Source organism: Pseudorca crassidens, chromosome 13 (genome assembly GCF_039906515.1).
Source record: "Pseudorca crassidens isolate mPseCra1 chromosome 13, mPseCra1.hap1, whole genome shotgun sequence".
Taxonomy (NCBI): Eukaryota; Metazoa; Chordata; class Mammalia; order Artiodactyla; family Delphinidae; genus Pseudorca; species Pseudorca crassidens.
Window position 1 is genome coordinate 16,075,049 of NC_090308.1, and position 19,702 is coordinate 16,094,750.

At 35.2% G+C, this 19,702-nt stretch overlaps 1 protein-coding gene across 4 annotated transcripts in view; it reads right to left on the reverse strand.

Moving 5' to 3' along the window:
• TAB2 (TGF-beta activated kinase 1 (MAP3K7) binding protein 2) overlaps nucleotides 1–19,702 on the reverse strand; it is an 86,701-nt gene that overhangs the window by 58,263 nt on the left and 8,736 nt on the right. For 2 of the 4 annotated variants that reach the window (XM_067701805.1, XM_067701808.1), the window contains exon 2: nucleotides 3,242–3,390. The exons of the other annotated variants lie outside the window; for them this stretch is intronic. The gene's annotated coding sequence lies outside the window, so the exon portion shown is untranslated. The remainder of the gene's footprint in view (nucleotides 1–3,241; nucleotides 3,391–19,702) is intronic. 4 annotated transcript variants of the gene reach the window in all.

Below are 19,702 nucleotides of genomic sequence, written 5' to 3' on the forward strand. Positions count from 1 at the left end.
TAAGGCTAAAAAGGTAGAAAGTTTTCAGTGAAAAATGTACAGATTCTAGATAATGTAAAAGAGCTAAGAAAATTATAGTGGCCTGGAACTTCCTCATAAATATGATCTACTTTTTGGTTCACCTTGATATCTGGGATCCATTCCACAAACATTGCCCACTATAAGCCTGGTAATGTGTTCTAAACATGCAAAGATGAATAAAATATGGTCCCTGCTTCTGAGATTATAAATTAGTAGAATTCAGATTTATATTGGACTTCTTATAGCATATATTTGTTATCTTACTTCATCCTCCCCACATGCGAAGCAGAGAAGACAACAGGTAAACCACTTTTTTTTTCTTTTTAACTGAAGAGAATCATGGAAAGACGTATTAAGAGATATATCTACAGTTCCAACTAAGTCAGTAGCAGAACAGTATTCTAGGCCAGCAGTTCTCAACTGTGGTGTCACTACCCAGTGCTAGCGCAATCAGTTGTAAATGAAATTTGTTGCTGATCATTAAGTACCAGAGCTCTATCTATAACAATATAAAGTATCTAACCTATGGACAAACACATGTGTTTAAAGAGGAGCACATAAGGATGTCACTGGAGTGTATATTACTAAAAGAACAACCTGAATGACCATTGAGGAATGAATAAATAAATTACTGTATAGCAATACTAAAGAACATCATACAACTTTTTTTTAAGTGGAGTAAGATATCCAAGTAATTATATGCAAAGACCTATAAGACATTACTGAATGAAAAAAGATGCAAAACCCATGTATAATGATACTCTTTGTGTTAAAAAAAAAAAAGGATACAAAAAAATTTTTAGACAGATTATTTTTATATGAATGCACAGGAAATGCTCTGAAAGGGTAACACTAATGAGAGCCGGCTGGGTAAAGGGACACATGGATGGAAGATGGACCAAGGAGATTTAGTCATCTCTGTTATGTCTGAATTTTTTATAAGGATATATATTCATGTATTACTTGTATAATTAAGCATAAACAATTGAGCTTAAAGCAGAATATTTTCCCTATAAAGTTATTTCCTACATATTTCCCCATAACACTACTTGTATTCTGATATGTGGGTAGGAGAGTAAGAGCAGAATAGAAAGAATTTATTTGCAAGTACCTGAACTGAGCCAACTCAATGTACTTTCAAATAACTCAAAGCCTATGTTATCAATGCTGAAACTGTTACCGATACAGTTAGCAACTGCAACAACGCTCAATCATCAGGAGTCTTGACAGACGAGATTTAAACGTCCATACATAAAGGTGGACAAGAGCACTCTCCTCTGAACCTATAGCATAACCACTCTGGTTTAGCCTCACTACAGGTTGGGCTCTGTGATGAACGCTGTTAACCTGTATTATTTCAATTACTTCTTACAACATTCTTGTAAGGATTAAATGAGAAACTGCAGGTAAAACTCTTCACACATAATGCCCAATCACATAACAATAAGTGTTGTCCTTTATAGGTGTTCCTACTGCCTAATCTCTAACCTTATCAATTACTGTACTGCAGTCAGCTTTTCAAAAGCCTCACTGTACTGCAGTCAGCTTTTCAAAAGCCTCACTGACTTAAGTGTGCCAATGCTAAGAAACCTGCAATGGATTCTCATTACCTACTGGACTAAATCCAAACTCCTTCATCAGACATTTGAAAGCATGTGTGACGCAGCTCCATCACCCATCATGTTCTTTCTGTACCCTACTATTCTGTAGGCACATTGGAGTGCTCACAATTTTCAGCATATATTATATACTCTGACTTCCATAACTTAGGAGTACTCTTGTCACTCTCGCTAAACAGTTCTATCTACTCTTCAAGGTTTTGTAGAAATATTACCTTCTCTACAAAGTTGATTCTCTCTGGCACTCTCAAGTACATTGCTTATCTCTATTATGATACTTTTTTTGTATCACTTGTTTGTAAACTGACTGAAAGCAAGTTTTATTTATTTTTACATCCCTACTGTGCCTAGCACAGTGTTTTATACACAATTTGCATTTAATAATGTAGAAAACTTTCACCATTACTCATAGCCCCAGTGATAACCAGTACAACTTGAAATTCTGTAGCAATTCTCTCTAATTTCCCCTTCAATTCACCTACCAGTGGTAATGACCCTATAGTAACTCTGGTAGTAACTCTTTCCAGTCCTAATTCAACACTCAGTGAGATATAATTATTTCCATACCAAACAAATGAAGTGGCACATAATCAGTGACCTAATGCTGACAAGACTGGCTGACATTAAATTCATTATGCATTAACACTGGAGGAAGGAATACAAAGCATAAGCTAGAATATTGGAATCATCTTTTAAAATCACAACTGGGATATAAAATTCCTCTGTTCAATTTTGGGTAATCTCTAACCTAACTGAATTGAACTTTAAAATCAAAGGATGTGTAAGGTCATCTACCCATTTAGTAAATAAAGTCACCTTTTATGGATTAATTATTTCTAAATCTATACAAATTGGTAAAAGCAGTAAATGTCCTTAAAAGCTAAGTGACCTCAGCCCTCTAACCATTCATAAGTGGTTTTTTCTCGGTTAAAATCTAAGGTAGCAAGAAACCTTAGTTTTTAGTTTTGTTGTTAAATTTCACGACATTCCAACTACTAATGACTTTGGTTTCTTTTGAGCAATCAAGTAAAAACATAGCAAATACTAGTTATATACGTACATTTAAAATATAATTAAATTCTTCAGGCAAAAGTATTACATAATACGTTACTTGATTCTATCTAGGAATCTTCTTCCAATTTTTGAAAGCCATATTAACTCTTTATGTGAAGGCATTCGTAGTGCAGAATAGTTGAGGATCTCAGGACAGAGAACTGGTTTCATTTAATTCTCTAAACTACTTGTACCACATGTGAACCTCTTAAAGGAAGACAGTTTTGTGGTTACTGTTTACTTTTCAATGAAGACCAGAGTACTTTTTGGAGATTTACAGGGCTTAACTCAATAGCATGTCAAATTTATTTTTCTTAAATGGTTTTTGCATTAGTTTGCTACTACTAGCAAACAAGTTAAATTAGAAATATTCAGGCAAAGGTACATTAAAGTCAATACTAGCTGCATGTTATCTAGGTGTTAGGGATGTTACCAAACTTTAAAGCAAGATGACCACAAGTTTTGAAAGTAAAGTGTTGGTTATTATAGATTTCATAGTAAGGCAGTTACATGGCTAAGCTTGGCTGGTACCATGGACTTTAGCATACCTGGAAATAGAAAAATTCAAATGGTAGCTGTTCTTGATTGGCCCATTGCCATTTTTGCAGCTTACAAATTTTTAATTAAGTAACTGCAGTGAGCTCATCTCTACTGGATACTTCTTTTCCAGGGCAGGTCCAGGAACTGGGTCTGGAGCCTTGAAAGCAGAAGAGAAACTAGAGTAAACTAGGGGTAGGCAGAACAAGAAACGTGACCAGATAACATTGAGATCTAATAGCAGTGAGGTAGTCCCCAATGTCTCTCACATGAAATATTCTTAAGTGGAAAAGAATCTCTTAAATTACAAGTTACCAGAAGATGCTATTTGCATTAGTTCAGTCATTGTCTTAATCTACACAACTCCACTCTGAACTCCTAACTCTAGAAACTAAAACAGTAGCCTTTATGAAATCTCTATTGGCTTTTAGCAATAGACTGTCCAATATGGAACCACAGAGTATAAAAGAACGAGAAAAACAACAATAAATTCACTTTCATTGGTAAAACTGGAATTGTAAAGTCCTCATTTTCAGGTCAGTTTTCTCTTTTGCTATCTTATTTCCAATCATCTTCTAATTGTTCCCCTAAATTCCTACAATCAATTGTCAGAGGTTTCTTAAGAAATGCTTTATATATATCCAAGCAATGAACTGAATTTCAAGTTCCAATTTTTAAAAATACTTTGTAATTCTTAAAGAGGGAGGCAAAGAACAGCTCATAAGATGTGGTTCTTAACCACACTGGAAATTCTTTTTTCCATTACCAAAACAGATTCAATGATTTTTTTTTTTTTTTTTTTGGTTAGGTCCACATTATTTAAAAAAACACACACACACAAAACTTGCAACTACAAAGGTTACAGAAATGGTAGGCTATTAAAAATGTTAGACTGTTGTACTAAATAGATTACTAGGGCCTGGAAATGATGTCCTTATGTTTGGTGAGCTGATACCCTTAGGAGTCTCTCTAAGAAACGAATCAATCCCACAGCAGTCAAAATAAACTGAACCCTCTGCTGCTGTCAAATGATGGCAGATTGTGAGAACTGTAACAGGACAAAAAAGTAGTGAAGACAAGGATTCAAAGAACTTAACTCCCTGCATTTCTAGTAACTAGAAACACAACAAAGCAAAATAAAATGAAAGTAGTTTTTAAGAAAAATGTCAATTTTCCACCTTCTGTGATGGCATGTTGCAGGTGAAAATATTCAGGTGGAGAAAGATCTAGGTTCAAATCTGGTTCCAGTATAAACTAAAACTCTGCAGAAGTTTCCGGTCTATTAAATGGGATACCATCCCCCACCTCACTGGATTGTCATGAGAATTAGCACCTAATGACCTGGCACACAGTAGGTATTCAATACATTTTTCTGCATAATGGAACATTATTTTTTTGTTCTAAACATATGAGTATACTTAAGCTTTCATTTTAATAAATGCTAAAGCAACAGCTGTGTAACAAGCTTTAGGTTTAAATAACTCAACTGTGTCACATCCTAAGAGATATAACTGATTCATCAACACTGATTTCAGAACAAAGCAAATGTAAGAACGCTCAGTTCTGAGAATTGATGATAAATAAAAATATAACAGTTTACATTTAGGATATAAAGAGAATTAGTGGTAAACAAGTAAGTAGACATGTAATTCTTCCTCCTCCAAGTAAAGGAGAAAATACGTTTGTCAACAGGTTAAAAGGTTATAGATCTGGGATACAGTGCCTTTTAAAAAACAAAAGGAATCAATGTATGATCTAACTAGGTCTTTAAGTCAGGAAATGCTTTAAGGGCAAAGAAAAGCCTTACATTTGAGCAATAATTTTCCTCTTACTGATAGAACAGTGGGTTCCACACAAAATTATTATTTACCAAATATGGTTCAAAGATCAGATTACACCTTCCCTGGCATTACCAAGTAATAGAGCATTATCGCAGGCCACAAGGAATTTTAAAAAGAAAAAGAAAAAGAAATTTCCTTAAAGTTACTCGAAATGTATTCACTGCTACAACTTTATTTCAAATAGTTTTTAAAAGTTAACATGGAAAGAAAGAGTCTTACTCAAAAGAGATTGCAATTTACTTAGAGATGAAAAGATTAAACTAAATTTTGCCAGAAGGCAAAAAAAAAGAAAAAAAAAGTATTTAAAAATGAGGATTCCTATTCATTAACCCATATGGATAGACTTTCAGTTTAAAGACATCAAGAAAAACACTTTTATAGACAAACCATTAATTTTTGTTTTTATTTTATAACTACTATCATATTGAAATCTCATTACTCAAATAATGTTTCAGTTGATTCTTTTGGATTTTCCAGATATAAAATGTCATCTACAAATAAATGTGCCTCCTCCCTTTCAATAATTACACCTCCTGTTTTGTTTTTTGGTCTAATTATATTGGCCAGCATTCCCAAGACAATATTATGTAACAGTAATGCTGGCCAGACCTTTTTTGATTCATGACTTTTAAAAAGGAATTTAGTATTTCACTAAATACTAAAATAGGAATTCTAGTATTTTACCATTTCTAGTAACAAAATGCTGGCTTCCGGTCTGAGATATATAAAATCTTGGCTATGTTCATTCGTTCTTGTTTCACTAAGCATTCTTATTAGAAATAAATGTTGATTTCCCTTTTTTTTGATATCCGTCAAGATATTCATAGCCCCCGTGACCTACTAATATGACTTAACTTGATTTATCATTACATTCCTAGAGTGAATATTACTCAGTTATAGTATTATTCTGTTAATGTAATGCTAGATTCCATTTGACAGTTTTATTAAGCATTTTTTGCACCAACTTTTGTGAGACTGATGTGCAATCTTTTATGTTCATATTTTACGTTACGTGGCTTTATAAAAAGAACCAGGAAGTTTACCTTTTCTTCTCTATATTCTGATATACACAGCTAATTATCTAGTGCTTTTTGCAGGAAAGAGTCTCATATCAGCTAAGACCAGCATTTTCATTTGTGGCTCCGGATCCTATCCCTTTCTTTCACATTTCCACAACACCCTTTCTTTTCAATCTCTCACTTCAACCTACGAACCTGTTTAAGTCTTAACCATCTTAAACATATATCCATGAACACATTTATACCACAAAAACTTTCCTTATCAGTTAAGTCTTGTTCAGCAAGTATTTATTCACAAAGCTGTTTATTAAAACTGCTACTCTATTCAAGGAACTGAGAATGAACTGCAGTTCCTGCCCTCTCTTCCTAATCTAGTAAGGAGCACAACCATGCATACAAAAAACTGCAATAGCAATGCAAAGAATAAACAAGTTATGCTAGGACATCTCTCTCTCACCATCTGTGCCTTGCCAAACTTCTCTACTGAGTAGTTATGCTATGGTCTCAAATTTGTTTTAATCTGCCTTCAAGTTTTATCCCTTGGTAAGTTTTATTCAAATCACCAAATCCAATAACCTCTTCAGGAGCCTTACCCACCATTTTGCAAAAACTTTGCGGCTTGTTTCATATTTTTTTAATAAATCCAATTAGATCTTCAAATGTACTGTTAAATTTTGTTTTTTTAAAGGAAATTCATAGAATATTTTATTCTTTAAAAATTTATTCATTTATGGCTGCATTGGGTCTTCACTGCTGCACGCCGGCTTTCTCTAGCTGCGGTGAGCTGGGGCTACTCTTCGTTGCGGTGCGTGGGCTTCCCATTGCAGTGGTTTCTCTTGTGGTGGAGCATGGGCTCTAGGCGCACGGGCTTCAGCAGCTGTGGCACACGGGCTCAGTAGTTGTGGCTCGCAGGCTCTAGAGAGCAGGCTCAGTAGTTGTGGCGCACGGGTTTAGCTGCTCTATGGCATGTGGGATCTTCCCGGACCAGGGATTGAACCCGTGTCCTGTGCACTGGCAGACAGATTCTTAACCACTGCGCCACCAGGGAAGTTCCCATAGAATATTTTAAGTTTTACTAGGCACTTTTAATTCACCATATCATTTGATGCTCATGAAAAACCACCCAGTAAGGCTAGGTAATTATTACTCTCATTTGCAAGGTTCAGAAAAATACATCAATTTACTGATTATCAAAACTCCAATAAGCAGCAGAGTTAGGGCCAGAGATGTATTTGTGGCTTTCTAACTCCAGGTCCAGGGTTCCCTCCTCTATATTTTATTAACTTGATTGATTAATTACTAACTTGAATACTTACTGATCATTCTCTTCTTTAAAACTTTTCTGGTCAATATTGCATATTCTTCTAGCGTCCTAGGTTCCTTATTTTGGTACTTCTTAATGTTTGTCAAAAGGATGTATAAGTAAAATCTATGACATTTATTCTCTCACTTCTTGCTCTGGCATCTCATCTACAGTTACAGCATCATCTAGGGAGAAGCTCCTTTAAATTGTAGTTTAACCTTCCTGTTCTACTTGATGAAACGTAAGCATTCAGAATCATAGAATTTGATGTTGAAAGGATCTTAGAGATTATTAAGTCCAACATCTTTATTTAACAGAAGAAAAATATAAAGTTCAACTCACACAAGTCAGTAGCAGAATTTGAATAAAAGTTTAAGCAAAATTTGCCTTTTTAAACTTATGAATCATAAAACAAATATATACATATATAGTAAATAGAAAGCAACTAAAATTTCAAGAGTAATTACTGGCCCCTGTTTCATTTTTGTTAAAGATACTTGTCCATATTTCTAATATGACAATACTAATGTATGAGTCCATTTATCAAAGTAATTTTTTTAAAAAAATCATGGAATGGCAATAAAGTTAAAACCTACTCAATTCTATATATTCGTGCATTAATTATCTATCTTCCAGATTTTTAGAGTGAACTGGGAATCAAAATCACACCACTACCTAGCCTAATGCTTCCTACCTAGGTTGATAATCATGACCTAGTCTACAAGGCAGGAACAGATACCACTAGACTGTTTGCTGAACACCACTTAGAACAGTGCCTGGTACATGTATTAAGCACTGAAAACGTGTCAGCTACCACTGCTTCTCCACCAATTACTACTTCTGAATATATTCATATGATTATAAATATGGCCGTATTAATGATTCAGCCATACAGACAAGTATCCTGTTAGAGGACCAGTACCTCACTCTTCTCCTTTTGGTCTATTGTCCAAGTTTTGTTCTAGTGAGCAGGGCCACAACCCTTTGTTATCTAGGAATACCTTTCCAACAACTCCCAAGCTAGAAGTACTTTAATATCTCAACATCAGAGTCTATAGGCTCTGAAAATTAACAGCTCATTTTAAAAGGAAATTTTCTACTCCAACACTTCTAAACTTTTAAGCTCATTTACCCATGATACAGAATGCATGAGAAATAAAAGGGAATCTCATGTGAAGCAGGAAGATTTTTTTTCCTCTTAATTGTGCTTAAGTTTAAACTTAAACTCTTCCCCAAACTAGCTTCCCCTCTTCAACTTCCCATTTTTATCAGAAATAGCAATTTTCTTGTTAGCCTGAAAACTGAAATTACCTTAAGTTTTCTCTTGCCTTCCTTTACCTTTCTCAACTGCTTCAAATTTCATCCATTTAATAACTAACATTCCTCAAAACACAACTCCTGAGACTCTCCTCACTGGATATTACAGTCAGTACAGTTCACAATCACTTCCACAGTTCTGAAATCTAAAAAGTTCTGAAAAGATTTTTTATGAAGCTTCATGTCAAAACTCATCTGGTAGTGGCAAAAATCTGCTTTGAACTGACGTGAAGCTACTTATAGGCTTTATTTAGCCACTTACTGTAAACATTTCCATTTTTCACTGCAGAGATACTAGTGTTTAACTACTGGGTGATGCCTCAAACCTTGCTGGGCATGTTACATAGTATACAATATATACACATGTTACCTTTCTAAAATTCAAAAAATTATGAATTCCAAAACATAGCTGGCCCCAGGGTTTCAGAAAAGTTATCATGGACCTGTACAATATTGTTCCAAGAATCCTAATTTAGGCACCCTATTCTTAACTTTCTTTTTGATACTTCCCCTTACACCACTCCATGCATTTCAGCCTCCATATTTACCACCAAGTCCTATAGGTTCTTCTTTCCAAACACCACAATTGCCAATTCTACTCCACAACTACTGCTACCACACTATCCCAATCATCCAATTTCTAAACAACCAGACCCATGGTTTACCTCCCTACCATTAAGTTCTTTCCATCAGACCCATCAAGCAGATTAAGAAAGGCTCCTATATAACCACTTAAAATATTTCACTGCTTTGCACAAGAACTTAATAAACTGGAACAGATACATAATAAGAGGGTAAAGATGGTGATTGTGGGATTATAGATGAATTTTTGTTACCTTATCTATAACTGTAAGCTAAGAAGAGGTTCTCTTTTTTTTAAAACTTTATGAAGTTTTAAAAATTTCTAAATTGACGTATTTATTCTGTAATTAAAACAACACAAACAAATGAAAAATATACTAGGCCGCTCCCCTATTTATCACTTCAACTAAAATTCCTCAGTGTGGTTTTCAAGGTCTTCTCCAGTTTGGTTCCACTAGGACTGGTATCACGGACACCCCCCTGGCCAACCCCGGCTTTTCAGTAAAGGCCAGTTTTACTGAAATATAGCTAATTATTTTTTAAAAAGAATGATTTTTAATGAGTAAAATAAATGATCACAAAGAAAATCAATTATACTGAAAAGCACAGTAATCAAGTGTTCTTTAGAACCCATATTTATGATATATTTGCTTCTTTATTAACACTCAACAATAAAATCCAGCAGGGGTCTAATAACAACTATAATTTTGAAGTAGTAATCTACATAAACTGTACTCAGAGACAGCCACAACAGTAAAGTAATATGAAAATATCTGTGCTTTTTTTCTATTAGTAATAAAGTCACAGGTACTGCTAATACTACTGTGCTTTATTGTTTAAAATCATAATGGAAGGAAATATTAAATTTCAGTTACAGGTTATTCGTTGGTAAAAATATACAGATTTTTTTTTTCAGGGACTCCTTTAAATTCTCTCCTCAGATGCTCTTCAGGGTTATGGAGTCTAGAATTAAACCCTATTAAATCCACCTACTTTTATTTCCCACTAGTCCCCACAGTCAGAGAACTTCAGTCAGGTTTTGTCTGAACATGTTCAACCCTGCTTTCATTCCTGACTATGTTACTGCTCTAGCTTAGGATATCATTTCTCCACCTGCATGCTTATCAAAATCTTAACTATCTCTTGAAAAGCAATTCATGTTCCATCTCCTTTTCGAATTCTTTTTCTACTTCTTCAGCTCACATGGATCTCTCTATTCCTAGAACTCCTAATGTACCTGTGGGTCAATGCTTCATGACCCAACATGTAATTATTTTCTTCGAGTTCCACTTCCGCATCTCTTCATCCAAGGTGTAAGATCCCTGGGGACATGGGTGACATGCTTGTATACAGGACACTGCACATATAATATAGGCACATCAAATGTATTCAATAAAGAAACTATTCTCAATAAACCAAGTATCAGAAGACAATTTCTTTGGGAAGTTTAAGTACCAGAAAATACATCAAGAGGACTGAAAATTCCACTAAGCAGCAAAAACAGACTCATAAATTAAGCTTAATATTAATAATTCACCTCAATCAGAACCTAGATAGTCATATTATATTAAAAACTCAGAAACTTATTTACCTGGCAGTAATGAATTCCAAGTAATAAATCAGGAACGGAGTGCTAAAGTAGGCATAAAACAATGATTCATTCAAAAAATATTTGCTAAGCATCTACTACATGCCAGGCACAATTCCAGAGTCCACTGATTCAAGGTAAAAAAACAAAAAACAAAAAACCACAAAACCCCCCAAAACAATGAAAAACAAAAACGCACACAAGAATTTACTGTTAGGCCTTGGACTAGAACCTGGGGTTCCTGATTCTCATTATGAGGCTCTGGAACAAAAAGCTGTTTCTGTCTTTCAGAATAGGTAAAGTTGGGGTGGAGAAATGTTCTCAGAAGGCAGTAAATCATATAAAACATTATAAAGAAAAAGATTTGGAGCTATTAAAAATATATATATAATCTACATAGTATATAAATATAACATTAAAATCTCTATACATAAAGTCTATAAAGAAATAGATTTGGGGATAAGTTTCAATTGTCTGTAGAATATTTATTGCCTAATGATACTAGATGAATGAGGTATTACTCTACTCACTGATTAATATTTTAATCACAAACACTTCATGAAGTTTTATTCTTCTTCAAAGAGCTCTGCCAAATTGCCTCATTTACTTTATATAAAAATATAAAAACTTAAATACCAATATCACAGAAGTTGGGTGGGTGATAGCAGTCATGGTGGTAAATACTATTCGAAGTAATCTTTTTCATCGGAGGGAAGAGCCCAAAAGAGGAGGATAATGTGAATGCGGGTAGGAAACAAGGAACTGCTCTCCACACATTTCAATCTCTAGTGCTGTTTATGACCAAATAGAAATTACTTTTCTTAAAGGAAAGTTCTTAGACTAATAGCAATGGAATTCAGAGACTGAGTGAGTGAGTAAGGGGGAAGGATAAGTGGGTGGGACTGGAACAAATAAATAGTCTGACAGTGCCATGCTAGTAACCTTAAGTCATCTTATCCAAAACTCAACCCACTGCCTCCCACGCAATAATATAGCTATATGTTAACTACTAATAACAGAGCACTGATTCTGAAGTTAGAAATCTCAGGGTCTTCAATTCTTTTCCTCACCATATACAATCACTGGCAAAGTTCTACTGATTACTCCCACAAATGTTTCTTGCATTAATCCCCTTTTGTAGTCCCACAACCTCCTGGTTCAGGTATCTTTTACCTGGATAATCAAAGTAACACAATAATCTCTTATCTGATGGCTCATTCCACTCTTAGGCCGTTCTAAGCTATATTTCACAGTGGTAACAAGCTTTCTAGCTCCTAAACATAGCTGGATCATGTCACTTTCCTCCCCAAGAGAGGTAAAAGATTTTGTAGAATTAGACTGTACTGAGTTTTGGTAGAAGGTGATGACATTGACCAAGGGAATAATGGAAAAGAGGTTGGGCAGGAAGAGAGGAGACTTAAAGACCAAGAACTTACAACAAAGGAGTCAGAAAAGTTAGATAAAATGCAGGAAAGAATGGAATCAAGAAAGCCAAATGAAAAAAGGAATAACAATAAAGTTTTAATTTTATTATTTTTATAATAATTTTGTAACAATGAATAGCTAACATTTATTAAGCATTTATGTGTGTGCTAAGCACGGGGCCAAATGATTTATAATGCATTCACTCATTTAATGCTCTCAATAATCATGAGAAGTAGGTACCTCTGTATCAGACTCAGCTGACTACACATTGTTCTCTCCCAGAGAAAATAAGGATTATTTTATATAGCGCCCCGCCCCCCTCTGGCCCCAGCCTTATTCCCCACAATGCCTAAAACAGAGCACCAAACAATTTACATTCTTACTATGTTGGTGTCAACAATACCAGAGGAAAGCCATTTTTCCTATTAATTTCATTAATATGTCATTGACTAGCACAATATATACATGTATATACAGCTATATACATACATACACGTACGTAAACATACACATACAAACACACTAGGGATCTGGAAATAAAATATTATGGCTTTCAAAAATAACTCTTCTCTTGGGGCTTAAATCTGAATTGGAACAGTAATGGCTCAGGGTATTTTTGTCTTGTAAAGCTCAAAGAGGGAAGGTAAATAAAAATGTTTTTAACTGAAGAGAAAAGAGGCTTATACCCCTACCATCTACCTGGAAATAGGGAGGACCTAGTCCTCCTAAAGGCAGATGAAAGTTACTTTCTTTTCAAATGTGTATAGGAAATTTCCTATGAGATACTACTATGGTCTAAACTCTAAGCCCAGCCTACTATTTGCCATGTGTGCTCCATTCCGTACAAGAAGTCTGGGCCAACTTTAGATGATTTTGCATAAATCCACTACCACTCGGAAAAAAGAACAAATAACAAATGGCAAAATGTGTGCTTCACTGACCTTGGGTTAGTAATGTTGCTATGTTTGGGTGCATTCTTCAGGAGTGTAATATTTGTTTGAAAGCATCAGGGTACTACTCAGAAAAGACTTTTTTTTTTTTTTTTTTTTGCGGTATGTGGGCCTCTCACTGTTGCGGCCTCTCCCATTGCGGAGCACAGGCTCCGGACGCGCAGGCTCAGCGGCCACGGCTCACTGGCCCAGCTGCTCCGCGGCATGTGGGATCTTCCCGGACCGGGGCACGAACCCGTGTCCCCTGCATCGGCAGGCAAACTCTCAACCACTGCGCCACCAGGGAAGCCCCAGAAAAGACATTTGACCAAAACCTATACTCTGGAATCTCAAAAACTCACTTACTTTTAAAAGCAAGCAAATCTTCTAGCTTTAAACTTTAGTAGTATGTGTGTTCACTCATTCATTCACAAATATTTACATAGAGCTTAAATGTCAAGGCATTGTACTGATGCTGTAAAAACTTATTTAGTGGGAGAAACTGAAAAATAAACAGAATATTATAATAAAATATGGTAAATCCTGTGATAGGGGAAAAAAAGTCCTGAGATATTTAAATTATAAATAAGAAAAAGCATTAATCAGTTACAACAGAAAATATCATGCCACTTAAAAAAGTATTTTCCAGAATACCTTAATATGAAGAAAACATACCTGAATGGAACTCAGAAGATCTTTTTACCACGTTTGTAAACTGAGGCTTACCCTTTCCCTTTACCAATTTAATTCTGGCTCTAAGTCAGAAATCTAAGTCTCTCCTTGCTAGCTATTTTGCATTCCTATTTTAAATTTTTGTTTTTGACCTGTCTCTTTGGCTATCTGTTTTATCTACAAAAGAAATGTTGCCACAGAAAGCCTTTCAGTCACTTAATAATAGTGTCAAACCCTTTTCACAATACGCATAAAGCTACTTCATTTACAAAGATTTAGGACAAAGCTCTGAAAATTAGTAAAGCACATGTGTCTATACTACTATTATAGCCATCTACTTTTCAAATAAGCATGATTAAATACACATTACAATAAATATATATCCCCCAAATTTGTCTCCCAACCACATAATTTCTGGTGCACTCAATGTGAGATAAACAACAGTGTTGATAAACAGAACCAATCAAAATTTTCACAAAGTTCTTCACGTGCTAGGAGAATCTTGCTTTTTGCTAATAAGCCTTAAACAATGGCACAGTAAAAAGAAAAAGGTTACAGGTATAATTTTTAATAACTATCACTATAATTTCTCAAATATCAACTCAACTGATGACTCTCTAATTTCTATTTCTAGCCTGAATTTCTTGCTTGAATTCCATTTGCATATCAAATTACCTACTTGATAGGTCCAGTTAAGTGTCTAGTAGGCCTTTCAAAGTTAACACATCCAAAAAAAAAAAAAAAACTCTTGATTGCCCAGCCCAAACTTGTTACTTCACTGTCTTCCCCAACTCAGCCAACAACGACTCCATACTTCCCAACTGCTTGGGCCAAAAATCTTGGGAGTCATCCTTGACTTCTCTTTTATGCCTCAGATCCAATTCATCAGCAATTTCTGCCCACCCATGGTTTGTAATATATCCAAAATATGATCTCTTCACACTCTTTCCTGTTGTTACTCTGGTCTAAGCCACCATCAGCTCTCATTTGGATAACTGCAGTAATTTCCAATATGGCCTCCCTGTTGACATCTTTGCCCTGCTCTTATAGTTTATTCCACAAAGAGCTGCCAGAGTGAATCTTTTAACAAGGAAAGTTACCTTCAGTTAACAGTTTAAAGAAGAAAAACCGTATGGTCATATCAAGTGATTCTTAAATTAGGAAGAGACAGGCACCTACAAAAAACCTACAGCTAACATGTACTTAATGGTGACAGACTTCATGCTTTCCCTTAAGATCTGGAATAAGACTAGCTTGTCTGATGTCACCACGCCTACTAAACACAGTATTGGAAGTACCAACCAGAGCAGTAAGGCAAGAAGAGGAAATAAAAGGCATTCAGAATGGAAAGGAAGAAATAAAACTGTCTCTATTCATACACACATTAGAAAACCCACAGTCTCCACAAAAAAACTACTAGAATTTATTAGTTTAGCAATGTCTCAGGATAAAGGGTGAACTCACAGAAATCAACCATATTGCTATAAACTAGCAATAAACAACTGGAAACCAAAATTTAAAACACAGTATCATTTACAACTGCTCCAAAAAAAAAAAAACGTATCTAGTTATAAACCTAGCAAAACATGTATAGAATTTGTGTGTTGGAAGCTACAAAATGCAGATGAAAGAAATCAGGCAACCTAACTGTAAGGAGAGATAAACTTGTTTATGGCTTGAAAGACTTAACAAAATAAAAATGTCAATTTTCCCCAAATTGATCTAAGGGTTTAATGCAATTCCTACCAAAATCCCAGCATGATTTTTTTATAGATTCTAAATTTTCCATGGAAAGGAAATGCAATAGTTAAAACAATTCTGAAAAAGAAGAATTAAGTTAGGGAAGTTTTACTACCTGGTTTTAAGACTTACCATACAGCTACAGTTATCAAGACAGTGTGGTAGTAGTACAGAGATAAACACAAAGATCAGTGGATCAGAATAAAGAATCTAGAAACAGACGCTCACAAGCACAGCCATCTGACTTTTGACAAAGGTGCAAAAGCAATTCAATGGAGGAAGGATATTTTTTTTTAACAAGTGGTGTTGGAACAGCTGAACAATCCACAGACAAAAAGTGAACTTCAATCTAAACTTCACACCTTTATGTGAAGATTATGTAAAACTGGATCATAGATCTACATACGCAAGATGTAAAGCTTTTTAGAAAACTTTTAGAAGAAAATAGGAGAATGCCTTTGGAAACCTAAGGTTAAGCAAAGAGCTCTTATTAGACTTGACAACAAAAGGCACAATTCATAAAAGAAAAAAAGATAAATTAGACTTCATCAATTTTTTTTTTTCTCCGCAAAAGCCCCCATTAAGAGGATGAAAAGATAAGGCACAGATCAGGAGAAGATATTTGCAAATCACATACTTGACAAAGGGCTTGTGTCCAGAATATATAAAGAACTCACTAAACTCAACAACAAGAAAACAAACAATCCCATCAGAACATAAGCAAAAGACTTGAACAGACACTTCACCACAGAGGATACACAGACAGCAAACAAGCACATGAAAATACATTCAACGTCATTAGCTATTAGGGAAATGCAAACTAAAGCCACAAAGAGATGTCACTACATATCTATTAGAATGGCTGAAATAAAAAATATACTGACAATACCAAATGCTGACAAGGATGCAGAGAAATTAGATCTCTCATATACTGCTGATGGGAATGTAAAATGGTTCAGCCACTCTGGAAAAGTGGCAGTTTCTTACAGAGTTAAACATACATTTATCATACAACCCAGCCACTGTATTCCTGGGGATTTATCCTAGAGAGATGAAAAAGTATTTTCACATAAAAACCTGTGGAAAACTGTTCACAGCAGCTTTAGTTTTGGAGCCCCAAACTGGAAACACAAAATTCCTTCAATCAATGGTTGAACAAATTGTGGTACATCCATACAATGGTATACTTCTTAGCATTAAAATGCAATGAACTACTGATACACGAAACAACTTGGATGTATCTCAAGCGCATAACGCTGAGTGAAAAAAAGCCAATCTCAAAATATATAACACAACACATGATTCCATTTTTATAGCAATTCTTGAAGAGTGAAAGGGGGAAAAAAAGGAAAATAGCTCACATCTTAAAATCCTTCCGTGGCTTCTAATTTCATCCTGAATACTAAAATCCTTTCTACGATCTAAATAGCTACATGGAAAGCACATCAGTAGATGAGAGGATCTCATCCACTCTTCTCCCGCTCTCTTAACTCCAACTGCACTGGTCTTCTTGCTGTTGGAACACGGCAAGCATGCTCCTGCCTCTCTATTTAGAAAGCTCTTTCCCTTTATTACTTCACTCAGGCACCTGCTCAAATGTCATCTAATCAGAGAAGACTTCCGTGTTGCCTCCCAAATAAAATGATGTCTTCTTTCTCTTTTTCTCTCTCTAGGAACCTTAAAACCAACAAACAGAACTCAAACATCTTCCTCACCTGTTACTGCCCCTGGTATGCTCTTGTGCTGATGAATGGCAGGCATTATACTATGCACTCAGGTACTCAAGCCAGGGCATGTGTGATTACTTACTTACTTCACACTCAGTATTCTCTTCTCAAATTCATCACCTACTCTTCTCCCTAATTACAGCCTTAACTCACGTCTTTATCAATTCTCAAATAAACGGTTATAAGGCTACCTCCCGCCCCCCCCCCACTCTTTTCTAAATATTCTCTACACTGCAGCCAGAGAAATCTTTCTAGAATGTTAATTTAAACATTCCATCATTTATGGGATGAAGTCAAATCTACTTTACAGAGCATACAAGTATTTTCATGCTCTTTCTTCTCATTTTCCACCTCACTTCCAATTAACCCACCACTGGTACCTAATGCACTGTGTAACTATTCACAGTATTGAATAGGTGTGGACTTTGCTACCTCCATCCTTTATGCATGTTGTTCTCTCTGACTGCAATGGCCTTTCTTCTCCCAACTTGTCCTCCTCTTCCTTGCCTATCTGACACAAACAGATTGTGTCACCCTTCCTATGAAGAATTCCCTCTTATATCCCTCCTTCCCTCACTGAGTCAGACACTCCCTCCTGTAGATTCCTAAAGTGTTTTATGTCTAACCTTGTCACTGCATTTGCTAGTGTTAGTACACTATTGATAGCTTGTATACCTGTCCCTTGAGGGCAAGAACAATATGTTAGTCATCCTTCCAATCCCATCACCTAGCAAAATACCTGGCACACAGCAGGACTCAAAACTAATTCAAAACTACTGGATAGGTGAATTAGGTTGACCAATAAAGAAGGTAGAGATGAGGCATGGTGAAAGAATGAGTCAGGCAAGATTTTTTGGGTTAGCTATTTTGCACAGGTATATCATAGAAGCCATATGAAACAAACTCTATGGAGTTTCTTTCTATTCTTTTGGTCATGTGATACCCTATAGAAACTGAAGTACTGCTTCCGTAGCTTGGTTTGGCGAAGATCACCAGTTCACTTTTCCCATGAACCAGTTACCTTCCTCAAAAGAGTACTTCTTGTTCCACTCACAGAGCTACAGCAACGGCTCTGAACAGTCATCCTGTAAATTCATACCATTGTTCATGAGGGGAAAATCTCATGAAGAGAATGAGGATGTCTCACTCAGGCCCAAGCACCACCTCAGCTAGAAAAATCTCAAAAGAGAAAAAGAAAAGTCAAGCCCAACCAATACATGTCAATACATTTTCATATGTAAAAAAGCAGAATTGGCTTTGTGGAAATGGAAATTTTCTATTTTTTGAAACCCCACTTCCACATGTTTATTTTTCCATTTCCTTAGAAAATCATCATAAAGTAGCAAACAGTACTTAGTTAAGTACAGTTCAGGTATATGCTAGTCACAAGGTAAACAGCAAGTTACTCTCAATGCAAACACACAGTACCTGTATTTTCACCAACTTTTGTTTGTCAATGGTCCCTTAGATATCGTGAGTACTTTTTCTCTTCAGTTCTAGTAACTACTTAACTGTGATGCCTACATGCATCTGCTTGAGTTCCAAAGAGTAGACGCCCATGTTTGTCAGGTCACTAACAGTCTTTTAAAAATTAACCAAGCAATTATACCACAATCTGTGCTCAATGAATTAAAATGGAACAAACACTCTGTTCTGAAGCCCTTTTAAAAAGCAAACTTTCTTGCCTATATTGCTATCTTCTTTGTTACTATTTTCTAGTGATAACATAGCACCAATAAAAGCTGATGAACAGAAAATGTTTGTATAAGCATCACTGTATAATACAAACTGTATTATTAGTAGGTTAAAATATTACTTATACAATAGCAATTAATACTAATTAGTACAGCAAAATATTCTACAACAATCACCAGTTCACTCAATGAATTAAGATAAAAAAACTTTTAGGAAAACTCAAAGCAAAAAATCACAGTTAACCCAGTAATGAACATCAGGAAATTCAGCACTGTATCTTTTTTGAATGTGAAATATGGACACAGAAAATAATACTATTAAAATAATTGAAAAAATATTAACTAGCAATTTAAAACAAAAAATTACGAAGGTCACCTTATACAGATAAAGTGGTATATGTTTTATAGTATTATATTTAAGCTCATATATTTTCAGTGTTTTCAAAATCCGATCCATGCCAATTTTCTAATGCTTTTCATAAAAAAACCTAAATCATGGGTTGTGAACTAATTTCAAATTAAAAATGTGGGCTTTTTCACAGGAACAGATAAGAAAAATACAAAGAATTAATAATGTGCATGTTTATTTTGTAATTAAAATAATAATGGTGATGTTTTGTTTATTTCACCCTTGG